The sequence below is a fragment of the Gopherus flavomarginatus genome, chromosome 5 (genome assembly GCF_025201925.1).
Source record: "Gopherus flavomarginatus isolate rGopFla2 chromosome 5, rGopFla2.mat.asm, whole genome shotgun sequence".
NCBI lineage: Eukaryota > Metazoa > Chordata > Testudines > Testudinidae > Gopherus > Gopherus flavomarginatus.
Genome location: NC_066621.1, coordinates 58,202,184 through 58,220,986, shown reverse-complemented (window position 1 = coordinate 58,220,986; position 18,803 = coordinate 58,202,184).

Below are 18,803 nucleotides of genomic sequence, written 5' to 3'. Positions count from 1 at the left end.
TGTGGTTAACCACTCCTGTAAATGTAGGGATAGTTGATTTAATGCTTGATAGTCAGGATTATTATTGTGCCCCTGCAAAGTGACTGACTGTAAATTTGATTCTGGATGCCTAATAAGACGCTACCTGGACTGAATGATTTCTACTTTTTTTCATCTCTTGCCCAGATTTGTGCATTGCATACAGGCTGAATTTCTGCAAGTTGCTGGGCAAATGAGAGAGAAGCACTGCATGCATTGTGGTTTCTCCTTTTGAATACAGTGCAGCAAATGTCCCGCAGTTTCATATAAAATACAGGAGAGAAATTGCTCAGTGCCTGTATAACCACTTTCATATATATGTATTGGATAAGGCCCACCCGCCGTGACCCACATTCTTATGATGGAATAGAATGTGATTTCTTAAAAAAAATCCCAGAAGGAAAATGCAATCATTTATTTTTGTCTGAACACTACAAATTTGCTTAATAGAAACAAGTGCTGAAGCACAGATCTGCTGTTCTATAATCATGGACACTCTCTGATGAACAGAACATGAAATTCTTTTGATGGTGTGTTAGTCATCACCTTGGTATAAATATTCATTTGAGGAATCACACGAGTAAATGGCATTTTAGACTCTAATCATTTAGTATTAGCCGCTCGCCATTTTTACTGCTCAAGATAACCGCTGCTTAATCTGTTTAGTGACTACTGGCATGAAGTTTGACATTTCAGCTTTTGCCTCAATCCCTGCATTCAGAATGCTACTGTCAATGACCCCTCTGCTTGAGTCTTAATAATTCTTACTCAAAGTCTAGTAGAATTACTGCAGCACGGTGCTGCTGAAAAAACACACATGCAACTTGCTTTAACTTCTGAACTATTTGCTATTTGCCTACTTATTCTTAGATCAATGTCGCATTTAGGCTCTAGATTCCAAATGTAAAAAAAATCTGGAATGCTGTTTTTTTTTGTTTGTGTTTTTCCTGATCTAATGGCTGGTGGTGACTCAGTCTGATTTTGAAATAAAAACAAGTCAGTGTTGAAAACAAACAAACTTGAGCACCCTTTAAATTTATCTTTAATACTAGTATAATTGTGCTGGTTCTGGCTCTCTCTCCAATCTATTATTTTTACCTTTTGTATTTCAGATGGATGCTCTACTCTCCTGAACTACATTAGCTTTATTGAACACTTGGCTATCGACAATCCAGCTCTCCTGATTTCATATCTTGCCAAACAAGTTAAACTAATATTAACAGCAGTTTGTTACCTTGTTGTTAGCTTAATTTTTACTTTACAGGAAATGCTGTATTTGCATCTCAACCCTGTTCCATTCAGTTATAAGATGTATCCCCCTCCCTTGTGCCGTAACGATCATTAACTTTGAGAACAGTGCATAGAATGCATCTCCTCCCAGGCTGTAGCAAGTTCCATATAGACAGAGTTATCCTAATGAGGCATATTCACTAATTGGCTGGGAGGTGAAACACAGATTGGAGGAGTCTTTCAAAGATAAGAGCTATAAAATGCGGATCTGTACATATCCTGGAAATGTAAGATTCAGACACATACAAATACAGTACTGCACTTCCAGTAATATAGCTGAATTGTAGACAGTAGTTTTCCCTTGTGGCAAACATATACAGTAAATGTCTTTAGTATGGAAATAAGTAGACATATGGGCACAACAGCAGACATTTCTAATATCAACAGATTCCTGAAGCATTTATATAGTGCTTTCATGCTATTCATCTTGTGCTTCAGGATTTTCTGAGGTTTAACTAGGGGCAAAGGAAGTATCTCTGTCTTTTCACTGCAAATTCTTGTAAGAGAAAATGGCAAGCGAAGAGCTCAGTCAAACTACATGTTAAAACGCAATTTTCATGATGACCCAGATTCTGGCCATTATAAGAGGCTCAGATGTGAAAATTATTCTCAAACTCTAATGCCATACCACCTTGGGCACTGATCTCATGAGATCTCATACTAAGCAAGTCAGGTCTGAGGAGTACTTGGATGGGAGACCTCTAAGGGAAAAAAGTGCTGAAGGAATTGTTGTAATTCACTATGCTCCAAGCATCCCCATGAGTTTGTAATAAACCTGTGCCCCAGCATATTGTTAGGGGTAATTGTGTCTTTCAGAAGATGTCCTGACTGTGTTGGCTCACGTGAGTATTGGCCTGGGACCAAATTCTGGATTACATAATTATATTCTGCAGAACTAAATTTTGGCCCTTCATTTTCCATCTAGACACCATTTTTTCTTCCTGTCCTGAACAACAGGGTAGTTTGGTTGTGTGCTGTTAAAGATCTCTGTACCATCAGGGGAGAAAATTTGTAGTTATAGGAGAAGAGATCAATACTGATTTTGTAACCCATCCTTTTGGAAGGAAGTGGATAATTAGTATATAACCTAGAATTGCAAAAATATTTTAAAAAATTTGACAGCACATAAATAAGCTGATTCCAGTGTAGCAATGAAAAACACTGGGCCACATTATGCTCTTAGGTATATTTGTGCAATTTCCCATTTACTTCCATCTATGTTGTGCACATGTGCAGTATCTGGGACCAAAATTTAGCTCATTGTCTTTTTACGTAAGTCACACTGGCAAAGTGTAGCCTATATTCTAACTAATGTGTAATGTAATATATTAAATTCTGTTTAGACAGAACAGTATAACATTGCCACCAGAAACATATATCCCCAAGATTACAGAGTGTGGGCTGAAAATAATGGAACTCTAGTACATTGGAGAGGTATGATTTTCCTTTACAAGAGGCTGTGCTGGTTTGTCCTTATCATATCTGAGTGTTTGAGAACTCTGTCCTTTAATTATAATTTAACCACTTTATTTAGTACAGGAAAATACTTTTAAAATAACCACTTCTAAAATCCTTTTTTAAAAGATAGGTATAACATTTGCAGTCCTCCAATCTAGTAGGCTATTTTAATGAGGGATTGGATATGTTTTTCAGGTCTGCCACAAGGTTCGTATTTTTTTTTCAGAACTTTTAATTATACAATACCTGGTCCGGGTGATGGATTATGCCTCAATTTTCAATTTGTCCCAGTTCCCTCTCTTTTAACATTCAGTCTCTGATTGTCTTATCTTTACTGACCTAAAGAGCAAAGGTCTGGAGCAGGTATCTCCCTAATATCCTTTATGGCAAAGAAATTACTTAGCTTCTATTCTAATCCTTGCTGCTCTGGCAAACCTACTGATTCTCTTGTAGGCTTCCAGTTTCTGCTATATAAAAATAATTTCATTTTCATTCTCACGTCTTGGCTCTTGGAAATAAGGTTGGGTTTTGATCTTAGATTTTTACCTTCAGTGTCTCTGTTCCTTTTTATTGGCATAAATTGGGGTGGATTTCCATTTCTGAAGGACAGTTCTATGGTTCACATTACCTTTTGCCTCTGGCCATAAACCATGTTGTGTTTTTCTTGCATTTCTGCTTCCTTTTTGATTTGGGATATGTATTTTTCACATAGAGGTGCAGCTGCCGTAATCTAGTTCACCCCTGGGCTCCACCAAGGACACCACCTCTAGACTCCCAGTTACTCAGTTATCATCTTTCTTGGGCAGAGACCTGCATCTCTCTCCCTTCTGATCAGAGATTTTTCAGGCTGCACAGTTTACTGCCTACACTGTGATATCTCCAGCAAGCAAGTCTGCTTAACCAGGCCAGCTTCTGTGCTTTGCTTTCTCTTCGAAAGCTATGAACAGCTGTAATTGCCAGCAGTTACAACTTAACACACAGGTCTTTGTGGGAAGCACATTTTCTCTCTGATGCTTTCATTTTAAGAATAAAAGATTTAAAGGAACATACACACATGTGACAAATTTACCAGAGATCACCCTGCAACTCCAACAAAGGCTCTGGGAGGGCTCAGATCTTCAACTCCACAACAGGTTTTGTGTGTGGTTACAAGTTTGGAACAGCCTTAGCTCAGAACTAGCCCACCCATGAATAGATCAGTCAGCTTGGGCCTTTCTTCTTGAGATTCTGAGAATAGGTGATCAGCAGACAATGGTCCCTTCCTCAGGGCATAGCTTCAAAAGCTGGTTTTTTGCATAACCACAAGTGGGAATTTGCATTCACCTCTCCCAATTCCTTAGACAAACCACTTGACATCGTTTGTCCCAAAAGTCCATTCTTGTCTGGCACATTGTTCAATACAGTCCTTTAAAGTTCATCACACTTCCCAAGGTTCACATCACATCTCCTCCTTAGAAGTTGCATACAATCCTGGCCCTCAATAATATAAAAAACAAACCTTTGCATTTAATACAGTGGACTCCAAAGACACTAAAATTTAAGGGTTTTTTTAAGGATTATTGCAGGAAATTGCATATCGTCACAGTATGCCTTCTTTTTATGTCGTTTTAATGGTGATTCTAAGGATTTTAATTCACATTTGACTTTACATTTTTTACCTGCTTCCTAATTTTTTCAAGTATCCTTTTTAATTTAGGGAAAAAAAACAAGGAGTACTTGTGGCACCTTAGAGACTAACAAATTTATTTGGGTATAAGCTTTCGTGAGCTAGAGCCCACTTCATCGGATGCATGGAGTGGAAAATATATACTCAGAAAAAATGAGTGTTGCCATACCAACTATAACAAGACTAATCAATTAAGGTGGGCTATTATCAGCAGTTGAAAAAAACTTTTGTAGTGATAATCAGGATGGCCCATTTCCAACAATTGACAAGAAGATGTGAGTAACAGTAGGGGAAAAATTAGCACGGGGAAATATCCCAGTCTTTATTCAAGCCTAATATAATGGTGTCCAGTTTGCAAATTAATTCCAATTCTGCGGTTTCTTGTTGAAGTATGTTTTTGAAGTGTTTTTTGTTGGAGAATTGCGACTTTTAGGTCTGTAATTGAATGACCAGTGAAGTTGAAGTGTTCTCTGACTGGTTTTTGAATGTTATAATTCTTGATGTCTGACTTGTTTCCATTTATTCTTTTGAATAGAGACTGTCTGATTTGGCTAATGTACATGGCAGAGGGGCATTGCTGTCATGTGATGGCATATACCACATTGGTAGCTGTGCAGGTGAATAAGCCTCTGATAGGATGGCTGATGTGATTGGGTCCTATGATGGTGTCCCTTGAATAGATATGTGGACAGAGTTAACAAGGGGCTTTGTTGCAAGGATAGGTTCCTGGGTGGGTGTTTTTGTTGTGTGGTGTGTGGTTGCTAGTGAGTATTTGCTTCAGTTTGGGCGGCTGCCTGTAAGCAAGGACTGGTCTGTCTCCCAAGATCTGTGAGAGTGAGTGATCATCCTTCAGGATAGGTTATAGATTCTTGATGATGCGCTGGAGAGGTTTTAGATGATCACTTCTCTCGGGATATTCAACTTAATTACAAAGTGATCACAATAAATTAGTGGCTAAACTATAGTCACTTTTTTGATCAACTTCTTTGGGTTACTTAGGACTGAATGGAGTGTAGCCTCTCTGTGTGGTCAAGAACTAGTTGTTTCAAGAAGCAATCATTTGAGGTGTCAAGAAATTGCTTCTATAAAACTTGTCCCAATGTGACATATGACAAGTTTATATGTGGGTAGGTGAATTCATCCATTATTACTTCTTTATTAGATTCAGTTGCCTCTTTGATTTCACTCAATATATTTTTCTTGACATGGAGGCCACTGGTGTAACTCTTAGTATCACAGTGACTAGAGATTTGTATCCATGTGGATACAAATACAGACATGTGGTCCTCTCCACTCAGCAATCTTATCCCATTAGTTTCTATGGAACCTTTCAGAGCTACTGCTTTTCTCCCACCTTTATAATCTGCTCTGTCCACCCTGTAGAGTGTATACACAGACAATGCAGTGTTCTACTGACTGTCTTTGTCATTCCACCGTGTTTCAGAAATGCCTTTTATGTGAGGTCCTCTTCTAGTACTAGGGATGTTAGTTTACCTACTTTTGCTCTTAAATTTCTGACAATTGTCTGAGATTTATAGCTTCTATTTTTGATTGTGGGCCTATTTACATTTAATTAATTTGTCCAACACCATATTATTTCTGGAAAGTGTCTGTGATCTCAGCTTATCGCTCCTCCCAGTTCAGCTGTAATTTCTATCCTGTTCTTTACTACTGGTGTCAAGGTTTTTTCCCCCACTTTGAACTTTAGCATCCAAAAAGTAGGGACCTGCATGGACCCTTCTAAGCTTAATTCCTAGCTTAGATCTGATAGCACTGCCACCAGCCAAAATATAGTGTTTGGCATACTTTCTGTTCCCCCAAAACCTTCCCTGGGGAATCCAAGACCCAACCCCCTTGGGTTTTAAAACAAGGAGAAATAAACCATCCCCCCTCCTTTCCCCTCCCAGACTTTCCCCTCTCTGGGTTGCCTTAGGAAGCTATACAGATCCAAACTCCTTGGATCTTAAAACAAAGAGGAATTACCCATTCCCTTCCTTTTCCCCCCACCAATCCCTGGTGAGTTTAGACTCAATCCCTTGGATTCCAAAACAAGGAAAAATCAATCAGGTTCTTAAAAAGAGAGCTTTTAATTAAAGTATGAAAAAGTAAAAATTATCTCTGTAAAATCAGGATGATAAATGCTTACAGGGTATTCAGATTCATATAGACTAGAGGGACTTCCCACCCACCCGCCCCCAGCCTTAGATTCAAAGTTACAGCAAACAGAGGTAAAAATCCTTCCAGCAAAATACACATTTACAAGTTAAGAAAACAAACATAAGACTAATCCACCTTTTCTGGCTAGTATTTTCTATTTTGAAACATGACAGACTGATTCAGAAAGATTGGAGAAAACCTGGGTGTACGTCTAGTCCCTCTTAGCCCCAAGAGCGAACAACGAACAAAACAAACAGCACAAACAAAGACTTCCCTCCACCAAGATTTGAAAGTATCTTGTCCCCCCATTGGTCCTCTGGTCAGGTGTCAGCCAGGTTCACTAAGCTTCTTAACCCTTTACAGGTAAAAGAGACATTAACCCTTAACCATCTGTTTATGATAACTGGAAACAGCAATACTTATGTATCAGTGACATACCTGGCAGATGTCTTAGTCTGACCAGAGTGCTTCATGGCATCTGTCAGGCTTTCTTAAAAAGAACACACACACACCCCTCACATATAAACTAAACTGCTGTCTTTTGATCTTATTGGTGCTCTGTACTGTGTTGATTAACTTGTAGTGCCAGATGTGAAAGGACACCACCATCAATTAATTGCAATTATGAAGAAATCAGGCATTGCACAGCTGACTTCAGTCATCAATAGAAGGCTTGACACCTGCTGACAGGTAAAATAATAATAATAATTCAAGTTATAGTCAACACAGTAGAACCTCAGTTACGAACACATTGGGAATAGAGGTTGTTTGTAACTCTTGAACAAAATATTCTATTTCAAAAGTTTGCAACTGAACATTGATTTAATATAGCTTTGAAACTTTACTAAGCAGAAGAAAAATACTACTTTCCCTTTATTTTTTACTAGTTTACATTTAACACAATATTATACTGAATTTGATTTCCCCCTCCCCCCATTTTTTTGGGTCTCTGCTTATCCCTGATTGCATATTTCCATTTCCAAATGAGGTGCGTGGTTGACTGGTCAGTTTGTAACTGTGGTGTTGGTAATTCTGAGGTTCTACTGTACTTTATATATTTAACTGTTCTTACGTATCGGTTACGATGGTATGTAGACCTGTTGACTTGGATTTGTAAAGACACCAACAATTTGTTTCCCACAAGTTGCCAAATAGCATACACAGACTTATCAACCACAACTCTGGACTGGGCTTCTACTGGCAATGTACAGGTGAAAGGCTCAACATCCCATTATTAGTCTCTTGAAAATGGATGTTCTCTCCCTCTAATGGTTTGAACATTTTCCTGTAATTTATTTGCTAAGTTTGGTAAGTGTTGTTTTTCCTGATAGAGGAAATGTGTTCTCCTAAAAAGCTGAAGAATTTGAAAAGAACTACAGTAAATCTGGTATCATAGTAAAAGATTGGGGTGGAGGGTGCACGGAATTTATAACGATAAGCTTTAGAGTGGGATTTTCAAAGCTGCCTAAAGGATTTAAGCACCCAGCTCCCACTGGAATTCGATTAAAGTTGAGTCTAATCCATTTAGGCATCTTTTGAAAATCCCAGCCTTAAATCTCAAAGAAGAATGGCCCTCATAAAACAGAGCTAGATGTTTACAAGGCAAATACCATGAAAACCTTTAACAATTGAGTCATTGGTGGTTATCTCAGTGGTAAAAATATAAAGGCTAAATAGGTAATGACCCACTTCAACAGGCAGCAGAATACTACTGATCAAATTGTGCTGAGTAGCTAAAACAAACGGAACTTTTTTACACATAGCTGTTCAGCAATGTTAAATGTTCATGCCTGATGCTGGAATACAGACATTACAGGACCTTCCACTGTGATTTTTTTTTTTACTAGATAAAATGACTGCTGCGTGAGGATGATATTAATCTAACAATTTTTCTCTGCAAATGATTTTATTTTTTATCTTAAAATATGTGCAGTAATAACTGTTGGTAGGATTTCTCATTCCAGCAGTAACAAATGACGAATACCCAACAGGGTGTTTAGTGATAGCATATTGTCCTATTATGTAGGAGTTTCAGGTCTGGGAGTGAGCTTAGGCCTTTCCAAGTAATTCAGACCACACATAGCCTAACAAGGGAAATAAGATGCATGGTAAAGCAAAGCTCCTGTACAAAGAGGACAAGTTCCAAAATTGTCCAGCATACCTCCAGATTGTCTCTGGTTATGGGTCATGTTTACTTACAATTTATAACCTGTAAATATTGGCATGGCTCTGAAGATAACACTCACCTACCCATGAATAACCTAGCTATTTGAGAGTGGTAGCCGTGTTAGTCAATATCAGCATCTGATGAAGTGGTTTCTAACCCACAAAAGCTTACGCCCAAATAAATTTGTTAATCTCTAAGGTGCCACAAGGACTCCTTGTTGTTCTAGCTATTTGACTTCCTTTACAGCTAACGTTCAGTCACAGAGTTGGGTAGCTTGGTTTACCTGCCTAACACAAGATGAGCCTACAGACATTGCCCATTGGCTCTAAATTTACTTACCTGATACTTCAGACTTCTCACACTACCAGTAGGCAATCAAGATAAATTCAGGCAACCTATTAAAAAGATGCTAAAAACATACATTTTAACTAAATGTAAAAACTGGTGAATTTGTTTTTCCTTGAAGGAGGAAGTTCTGTACAGAAGAAACGTCTCTCTCTCTCTTTCACTCACTCTAGGTCAATACCTGAGCGAGGAAACATAAAAACACGTAGAATAGAAAAAATTAAACAGGAAGACTGCCAAATTTTTTAAATAACTTTGTAGGGTGTGTGTGTGTGTGTGTGCGTGCCTGAGCCTAATAAGCTTCTTTCGCTTACTATGAAACTATCTGTGTTCAGTATACAACAGAAGTTGCATAACCTGGGCAGGATACTTTTCATTGTTTTTTAGTTTCCATCTGTCATTTTCAAGTAACTAGCTAGAGTAAATCCACAAGATCTGCACATAACTAGCACAAATGGTGGAGGGCACTTTTTATTTTAATTCACCATAACTATACTGTGAAATGAGTAGCCCCTGCTGTGAAGACAACTAGTGCTAGGGTGACCAGATGTCTCGATTTTATAGGGACAGTCATGATTTTGGGGTCTTTTTCTTATATAGGCTCCTATTAACACCCCCCACCCCCGTCCCTATTTTTCATATTTGCGGTCTAGTCACCCTAACTAGTTCTAAAGAATTTGCATGTATTATACTGTATTAGAGCCACTGTGCATTATAACATCCATTCCCTTGTACTTCCAGTCAAACTGAGATTTGAAAAGTATGCGAAGGTTAAAGAAGCTGATAATGACTCAGGCAAGCCAAATAAGAAGTTTAGTGAAGTGGGGGAGAATTACTGAGAGAGAGTGAGAAGACTGGAGTGGAGTCTGCCAAGGGTTACTGGACCCAAGGTTTTGTCCACACGAGAAAAAAACATCATGGTGTAGCCTCACTCAGCTGCCCTATAAGGGTACGTCTTCACTACCAGCCGTATTGGCGGGTAGCAATCGATTTCTCGGGGATCGATGTATCGCGTCTCATCTAGAAGCAATATATCGATCCCCGAACGTGCTCCTGTTGACTCCAGAACTCCACCAACGTGAATGGCAGTAGCAGAGTCGACAGGGGGAGCTGCGGACTTCGATCCCGCTCCGTGAGGACGGTAGGTAACTCGATCTAAGATACTTCGACTTCAGCTACGCTATTCACATAGCTAAAGTTGCTTATCTTAGATCAATCCACCCCCCCCAAGTGTAGACCAGCCCTAAGTGTAGACACAGAGACATGCAAAGGTTTGAACCAGTGTGTCTCTCTCAATTGCCAGTTGAGTAAACCAGGAATTATCTTTATTAACTAATGGATGCAAACTCTATCTTGTTCTTATTTACATCCGGGGTCAGCACCAGCTTCCTGGTTACTGGCTGCTGAATACTTAGACTTCTATCAGGTGTTTGAATTGAATTAACATTTATGTTTAACTAGAACAGTGTAAAATTAACATGGCACACGTTAAATGAATTACAGACTGGCTCACTGACGTAATGTAATTGCATACAGGGAATTGTCATTGAGCGAGTGTGTTTTCAGAGGGATCACATGGGCTTTTGCTGTTTAACATTTTCATCAATGACCAGGAAGAAAACATAAAATAATCACTGATAAAGTTTGCAGATGACAGAAAAATTGGGGGACTAGAAAAAATGAAGAGGACAGGTCACTGATTCAGAGAGATCTAGATCATTTGGTAAACTGGACACAAGCAAACTAAATGTGTTTTTTAATATGGTTAAGTGTAAATGTATCCAACTAGGAACAAAGAACATAGGCCACACTTAAAGGACGGAGGACTCTATCCTGGGAAGCAGTGACTCAGAAAAAGATTTGGGGATAATAATGGATAATCAGCTGCACATGAGTTCCTAGTGTGATGCTGTGGCCAAAAGGAGCTAATGTAATCCTGGGATTCATGAACAGGAATCTTGAAGGAGTAGAGAGGTTATTTTACATCTATATTTGACACTGGTGTGGCCACTGCCAAAATACTGTGTCCAGTTCTGATGCCCACAATTCAAGAAGGATGTTGATAAATTGGAGAGTGTTCGGAGAAGAGCCACAAGAATAATTAGAGGATTAGAAAACCTGCTTTAAAGTGGTAGACTCAAGGAGCTCAATCTATTTTGTTTAACAAAGATAAGGTTAAACGGTGTACCTTGATTACTGTCTATAATTTCTGACATGGGGAACATCTAGCAGAGAAAGATATAACACAATCCAATAGCTGGAAGTTGAAACAACACAATTTCAGACTGGACATAAGGCGTAAGTGTTTAAACGTGAGAATAATTTAACTAATGGAACAATTTACCAAGGATCATGATGATTTCTCCATCACTGACTATTTTAAAATCAAGACTAGATATTTTTTAAAATAGTTATTATTTTGGGAAGTTCTGTGGCCTGTGTTATACAGGAGGCCAGACTAGATGATCACAATAGTCTCTTCTGGCATTAGAATTTATGAATCTGGACTAGTCTTAAGTGTGGACAACTCCGAACAAACACCCAAACTGTACCTTTTCAGATATGTTCACCAATAATTTCAGATGGTGGTAATGTCCAGAGCCAATGAAGCTTCATTTCCAAGTCCTGCTCAACGTATCACAGGCTACAAAAAGAAAAGGGGCCCAAATTCCAGGGCAATAGTGTTCAGTCTTTTAATGTATCTAGAATAAATCTGTGCTGTGCCCTCAGCAACACACGTGTGAGTAATGGGAAAGGGAATGTAGAGACTTGGGGCAACGTTTTTAAAGGTATGTAGGAGCCTAGGTGCTTCTGAGAATCCTAGTAGGCACCTATCTGCACCTTTAGGCATCTAAATCCCTTAAGGAAATCTGGCCCTTGGCATTTTCTGTGCTGAAACATCATTTAGAGAGAAATCACAAGCCATAGTGGCTAAAGCTCATGAAATGAAAGAGACTGCAAAAGATGCTGAAGATGGTTATCAAAAAGAAAACCTGACATAGCTGATCCTATTCTGGCGTTGGAGGGACAATCATTCCTTTCTTTCCATACATCAACTAAGGTACCTGAAAGTGAGCAAGGTGAAGTGGGAGCAGTGACTTTGTAAGCTGGGAGTTTGGCCAAGTTATAGATTTAAATTAGAAACAAGAGATCTGATGGGATCTCCCAGCAGGAACTAGCTAACACGTTTTTAAACACACCTGCCCTTGTCCACACTAAGGGCAAAACCATGTTTCACAAGTTAAAATGTGCTAATTTAGCTGCTTTCTCACAAGCTGCTTTTTCCAGTATAGACAAGGCTTGCGACACTACACTTCTAATTTGCAGGTTTGTGGAATATTAAAGGTTGAGAATACTGAAATTAGCTTATAAATTTCTATGAGCATATGTGTGCTCCTTTGAGCTCGTCACATATACACAGTGCAATGCACCTTTGCGCAGTTATTCTTTCCTTGCCAAACCCTTATGTCTGACTCTTTTATGTGAGGGTTATGTGACTGCAGTATAAAAGCCAGCTATCTGTAAGCTTGTGTCATGACTTGATGAGCAGGCTTCTATAGGGATATAGGTGTACCCAGACTGTACAGTGAAGCTGCTTGTTTCTCTATAGATAGTCAATAGGGTGCAATCCTTGGCCCCCTTTCACCTTTGCATTACGGTAATGGACACTCAGTGCAATGGTGTACTGGGGAAATTCCCCCTAGAAGGTGCGTTTTGTTTCATTGCATGAGCAACATAAAAATTTTTGAAGCCCTAATGTGACTGGATAAGCTTAGTCCAAGGCAAACAAAACAGCATGAAATTTTGGCCATGGAAATGAAGCCCACAGTGAATGAACCATCTGAATATTTGCAGTAGTAACATTAAAGAGGAAATCTGTGGACTGATGTTGCCATTTGATATGTTGTCCAGCAAACCATTCAAAACACTGATGGCTGCAGCTGACTCTGTCAGCATGTTCCTTCTTCGATTTTCTTTTTAAAAAATGACGTTCCACAGACTTACATTGCTGTGCACAGAGTCTAATGCATCAGCTGAGAAGAATGAGCTGAGAAGAGGATTAGGTTCATCTCACCATAATATGTGGCCCAGTGGTCTCCTATTTGAGTTATGTAAGCACAATGAGGAATGTTTCAGTGTAACGTTTTTGTCCAGACCCTCCCATTCAAATGCCATCAGGTTACAAAGAAGTATTTTGGAGAAGACCATCGACATCGACATGCACCAGGAGATGCAGTACAAACTTGAAGTGGGGCTCATGCACAAGTTTCTGTATACTGGATTCATTATACCTAACAGGATTGCAGGTTCTAGGACTTGGCATAATGGTTTGCTCTTCTATTGAGTCACACTAAGCTCCAGTGCTAGAAACCTGTATCCAGGCACATAATAATTTCTTCAGACTCATACTGGTGAATGGATCTTGTTAGATCTAGCCAAGCTAAAATAGAGGCTGGATCATCTATCTGTGGCAGAGGGTAATAAGGACTGTGACAGAGGAGGTCCTATAAAGAAAACCCAAGCTGGTCCAATCTCCGGGATAAAGCTTAGGCTGAATCTTGTGGTGGTGTCTTTTAAGTTTCCATTAAATTCAAAGCCCTATAAAGGAAATAAGTTTAAGCAATATACAATATTGATTTGTTTAGAGTAGGGTGGGAACTTTGCCTGCTTACAGAAACCCACACAGATTGTAGGTCAAAGAATAGTCTACTGCATAGAATTTGTGTGAAAATTCTGATACAGAAAACCTAAGTCCAGTGTGTAGAATTAGCAGTTTCTACAGCTTTAGGCATATTCCATAGAAGCTAGAAAAATCTTGAGTCCTCGTTAACAAGAGTGTCCCTTCCTGCATCAACAACATCTGGACAAATCATAGGAACATTATGGATTTAAGAGGGTTCTGGAAGAACAAAAAAAAGGCTATGCTTGTACTGGCAGGCATAAGACCGATGTTATCCTCACCGTCACTGGTGGGAATTTGGGTGTCTTTAGCTTAGACAGCTAGTTAGCACATTAGCTTCTTCGCCCATTTGAGCTGGCTACATGGGAGGTCAGCAGTGGTTATGAGCCTGAGCTATGCCATTATTCTTGTGTAGTCTTTTTACCAAAACTGAATGTGAAACAATATTACATTTACACTGGCAGGAAAAACTAGCAGCCTAATTTTGAATTATTTACTCAAGTGGAGACATTTGGGGTCTACTCCCCAGTTTGTGTAAATCAGTGTAATTCCACTGAAATCAATAGAGCTATGCTGATTTACATCAGCTGAGAATCTGGTCCCTTATGCTTGCTCATCAAAGATGCTGAGGAGCACTGAGTTGTGGGTGCTCTGGACCCAGCAAATCAGGCACAAAGTGTCTTAAATCGGTCATCCAAAAACTGAGAGGCACAAAACTAGAGAATATACTGAAAACTTTGGCCCTAGATTCTGATCTGCCCTTGGGCTCCAGAATCAGTGATCTGCTGGAAAGAGAATAACATATACTGGTCCCATGGACTGATCTATGTCCCAAAGACCAAAACTGAAGTCATACTTCCAGCTCATTTATATAGTATAATAACATACTTATAGGCTGCAGCGCAGATAATTTCACCAATAAATCAGGAGACCTTATGCACGAGATTGAAATGCGTAAAGCACCAGCCATCATCATCCAGTTCTCTAGCTCACAGGCCACCTGACACAGAATACCTTTCTGGAACATCAGGGAATGAAAATTACACTAACTGAAATAAATTCATTTTGACAAGAACAAAAAGTTGTTGCTTTTCCTCGTCTAATTTTCAGTGCTGGAAAATGTACATAATTTGGGCCTTTTGTCATCATCACCATAGATAAAAGCTGACTACCCATGCAAATTCATTCATCTCATCTATCAGAGACAGAACAGCTCTATGATGAAAGGCCTACAGATGCCAGAGAGGCCACTTTGGCATATTAAGCACTGACATGGGCTTTGAATAGGTAAGTCCAACTACACTTGAGTTGCCAACCGTCCAGGATATATTCAGAGCATATTTTTCACTATGGTTGGTGGCATTGTTACAAACAGAAGGACCCTGTTTAGTGCCACAACTGCTGAGCGCCTCACTTTGAGAGATGAATCTGGAAAAGATCCTAAATTATACATCTGTGCCTCCCATACACAAAAGAGGATGGGGCTGGTCAGGAGGACAATTATATCTAGACATAGTTGTGGGGGGAAGCTACTAGCAAACATTTTCCCTGACACAAGTGGGAATGCCTTACCCCCCCCCCATCACTACCCCTCTGTCTGTTGGCTGCTTACCTGTGTCAGATTACATGTTACACAATAACCATGTGTCAGATTATGTATGTGCAGATGTATGTAGGTTGATGCTTTTTTTTAAATCTTTTCACTTGTCTACAAATAAACCTTGATAATGCAACTCCAGCCTTTGTAAGTGAGTAATTTTTACTAAACAGGTATGCTCTCTGAACATTTTAATTCCTTTAGAAGCATTTCTTGTTGTGTTTTTACTCAGGTGTCCATCTATTTCAGTAGAAACCATATAAAAGTCCAAGAGTTTTGTTAAATTAACACGTAGGCATTTAGTGACTGAATTTCATTCTGCAGTTTATCCTACACAATGTGTAACATGCCAGTCCATTGATCAGAAAATCCAGTGAACTCTGAAGCAGTTAAAGAATTTATTCCATGCAGCGTGCTCAAGTTAGATCACCTCCTTATTTTTTTCTATGCACATTTTGTCACAGGGGTCTAATTCTCTCTTTTCTTCCAGCAGCAATTGCACAAGGAAAGGACCCTCACCCCAGATAGAGAACCAGAGAAAGCAGTTACCATTTCCTGAGCAGAGCCTAAAAGTCTGTGCAGGTGTAACCAAAACTAATCATTGTGGGTCTTTGTTGCCTTCTAGCATCAGGTTCACATCAGATGGTTATGAATCAGCTACTGCTTTCAGCTAATGGGCTTAGGCCTTAATCTCAAGCAATAGCTGTTCACACTTTTAGCACTGAAGGCCCCGTCTTCAATCCTTGCTTGGCCCAAGCAGGGCTGGTTATACTGAAATGTCATTTTCCCTTTTCTTCCTTCGAGCTGCAACAGCACAAAAGGAAGGATGAAGCTATCATAAATAAAGCAACACAGCACCTCTTTACAAATGTGTGTGTGTGTATGTATATACTCCTCCCTGCACTAGGAGGAAGCACTCAGCAGATAAAGGAACATAATTTTCTCATCCCAGTAGGAAGTAGAGTCCAAATATCAATGGCATCTAAAAACCAGTAACACTTTCCCTTTGCACCTTGCCAGGAAATTACACCCCATCCATCAGGTACCAACTCAGCCATGGTGATGCATGCATTTGTGACCTCCAGGCTTGATTATTTCAACTCATTCTTCATAGGAATAAAGCTACATACTCTAACAAAGCTCCAACTGGTACAAAACACAGCAGGCCATAAGCTCAGCATGCTACTGTGAAGATGTCGTCCTCGTACTCTGTGTCGGCTCCCTATTGCAGAGTGAGAATAGACAGTTCAAAATCTTTGGCCTAAAATTCAAAGCCCTGAATGGGACCTGCCCTGGCTACCCAAGAGTTTGTCTCTCCCTCCATGACCACTAACAGCAATTCTAGTCCTCTGAGACCAAAACAAAGCTGCCAACTAGCAGCAGATAGAACTTTCACAAGGCTGGACCTATCCTATGGAACTAGTTGCAGGAGGTCAGACGATCATATTCACTTTCAGACCTAAATGCAAAACTAATTTCTTTTTTAGCTTTTCCTCTATACACACACAGATACAGACCCAGATGTACAACACTCCCACTCACATGTCAAATAGAGGAAAAAAAATACATTAATCCAGCTATTTTCTCTACATGCCAGAAAGGAAACAAGAGAAGAGACTGCTTGTTATTTTTATCTCTATTTTTATTTACTTCACAGGTGCTCAGTTCCTATAGTGATGGGCACATATAAGCAGCTAGATAGCCAGGGGTAGACCTGTCCTGTATGCTAGTCACCATAAATGTTGGGGGAAAGTTGTGGGATCAGCATAACAATTATAAGCTACACATATATTTAGCCATGTCTAAGGAACTAATCCAATGAATTCATCTCACAACCTCTTGGGGAATTAGTTCTGGAAACTAGGGCAGCAGCTACTGCCTTAAAGTTGAAAGCCTGATTTGACAACAGCAGCAATACAGGTAGATCCTCGCAGCTGTTGGGAGCCTCCTCTGATAATAATGGCTGTGGATGTAAGCGTCATGAATGTGAATCCCTTTCCAATGCTGATGCCCTTTGAAGGTGTCTGGCCCTCACCTCTTTTCCTTTACCAATTTGGCTTCTGTGCTCTGATGGTCCAACAAACAGGTTTCATGGGTGCATAAAGCAATGTCTTGGTTTCCCGTGCTTGTTTTATAGCATCTTGTTCCTGTAAAGGGCTGGCTACGCTGGCCCAATCCAGCAAAATACTTAAGTACAATCTAAACGTTAAATATATGAATAGGTCCCTTTAGTACACTGAGACCGCTCGTGTGCTTAAATGCTTTGCTGAATGGGAGCCAGAATGCTCAGCACCTTGGAGGTTCAAGCTCTAAGATTTTAGAATCTGTTCCAATGCCTATTGAAGCCAATAGAAAAACTCCCCTTGACTTCAGTGCAGTTTGGATCAGGCCCTGCTAACATCCTGCCCATTCCCAAGGACAGTGCTACTAAAGACACCATGTCTGTTCTTTCACCGTCCTCTCTGAACTGTACACAGTGCCTTTGCCCTGTCAAGGCTATTAGCAGGGCCAGCTCCAGGCACCAGCCCAGCAAGCAGGTGCTTGGGGCGGCCAACAGAGAGGGGCAGCACGTCAGGCTCTTCGGTGGCAATTCGGTGCCGGGTCCCTCACTCTCTCTCAGAGCGAAGGAACAGCCGCCGAATTGCTGCCGAAGACTGAACTGGAGGTGGTAGGGCCACAAATAGCAATCGTGGCTTTTTTTTTGTTTTTTCTTTTCTTTTTGCTGCTTGGGGTGGCAAAAATCCTGGAGCCAGCCCTGGCTATTAGCCACTTGCTCACATGAGCACTACAATTCTTTCCATTTTGCTTTATTTAAAGAAAAGAAATCTGATAGCCAGAAAAAAAAAGCCAGACTTGTTAGTACATAACTGGATGTCTCTCTGGTTGTTTCCTGCTTGTTCCTTTGTGTTCCCCTAGCTCCTGTTTTGAAACAGTAATCCTTCCTGGAAAAAGCCTGCCCATTGACAGCTTGTCCATAGATTACTATTGTCCATGGGTACAAATAAGTATTGTATGAGGAGAATATTATACCAGTTTTTAACACTTCTTTTCAACATCTATTAGTTAGCATAAAGAATCCCTTCAAATTAACATTCATGACGTTAAGTCATGAAAATGGGACTGATGTTGAAGGAGGATTTGTATTTAATTTCTTTGTTGATGTTGTTCAACAGCAGTATAGTGTCATTTGTTATAAAGTGGTTTGGTTTTTGACTACTCTGGACATGTTGAAATGATTCACTTCAGTAATACATACCACAGTGTAACGGGAACACACATTAGTGCCACTGGTAATTTTACACCATAATATATTTTTTTATCCAATTCCATCATAAAATCACAGTGGGAATTAATAATTTTAAATACTGTAATTGGATTAGAGTTGTGTTCTTACATTAACTCATCAATATGGGATTTTCTTGGT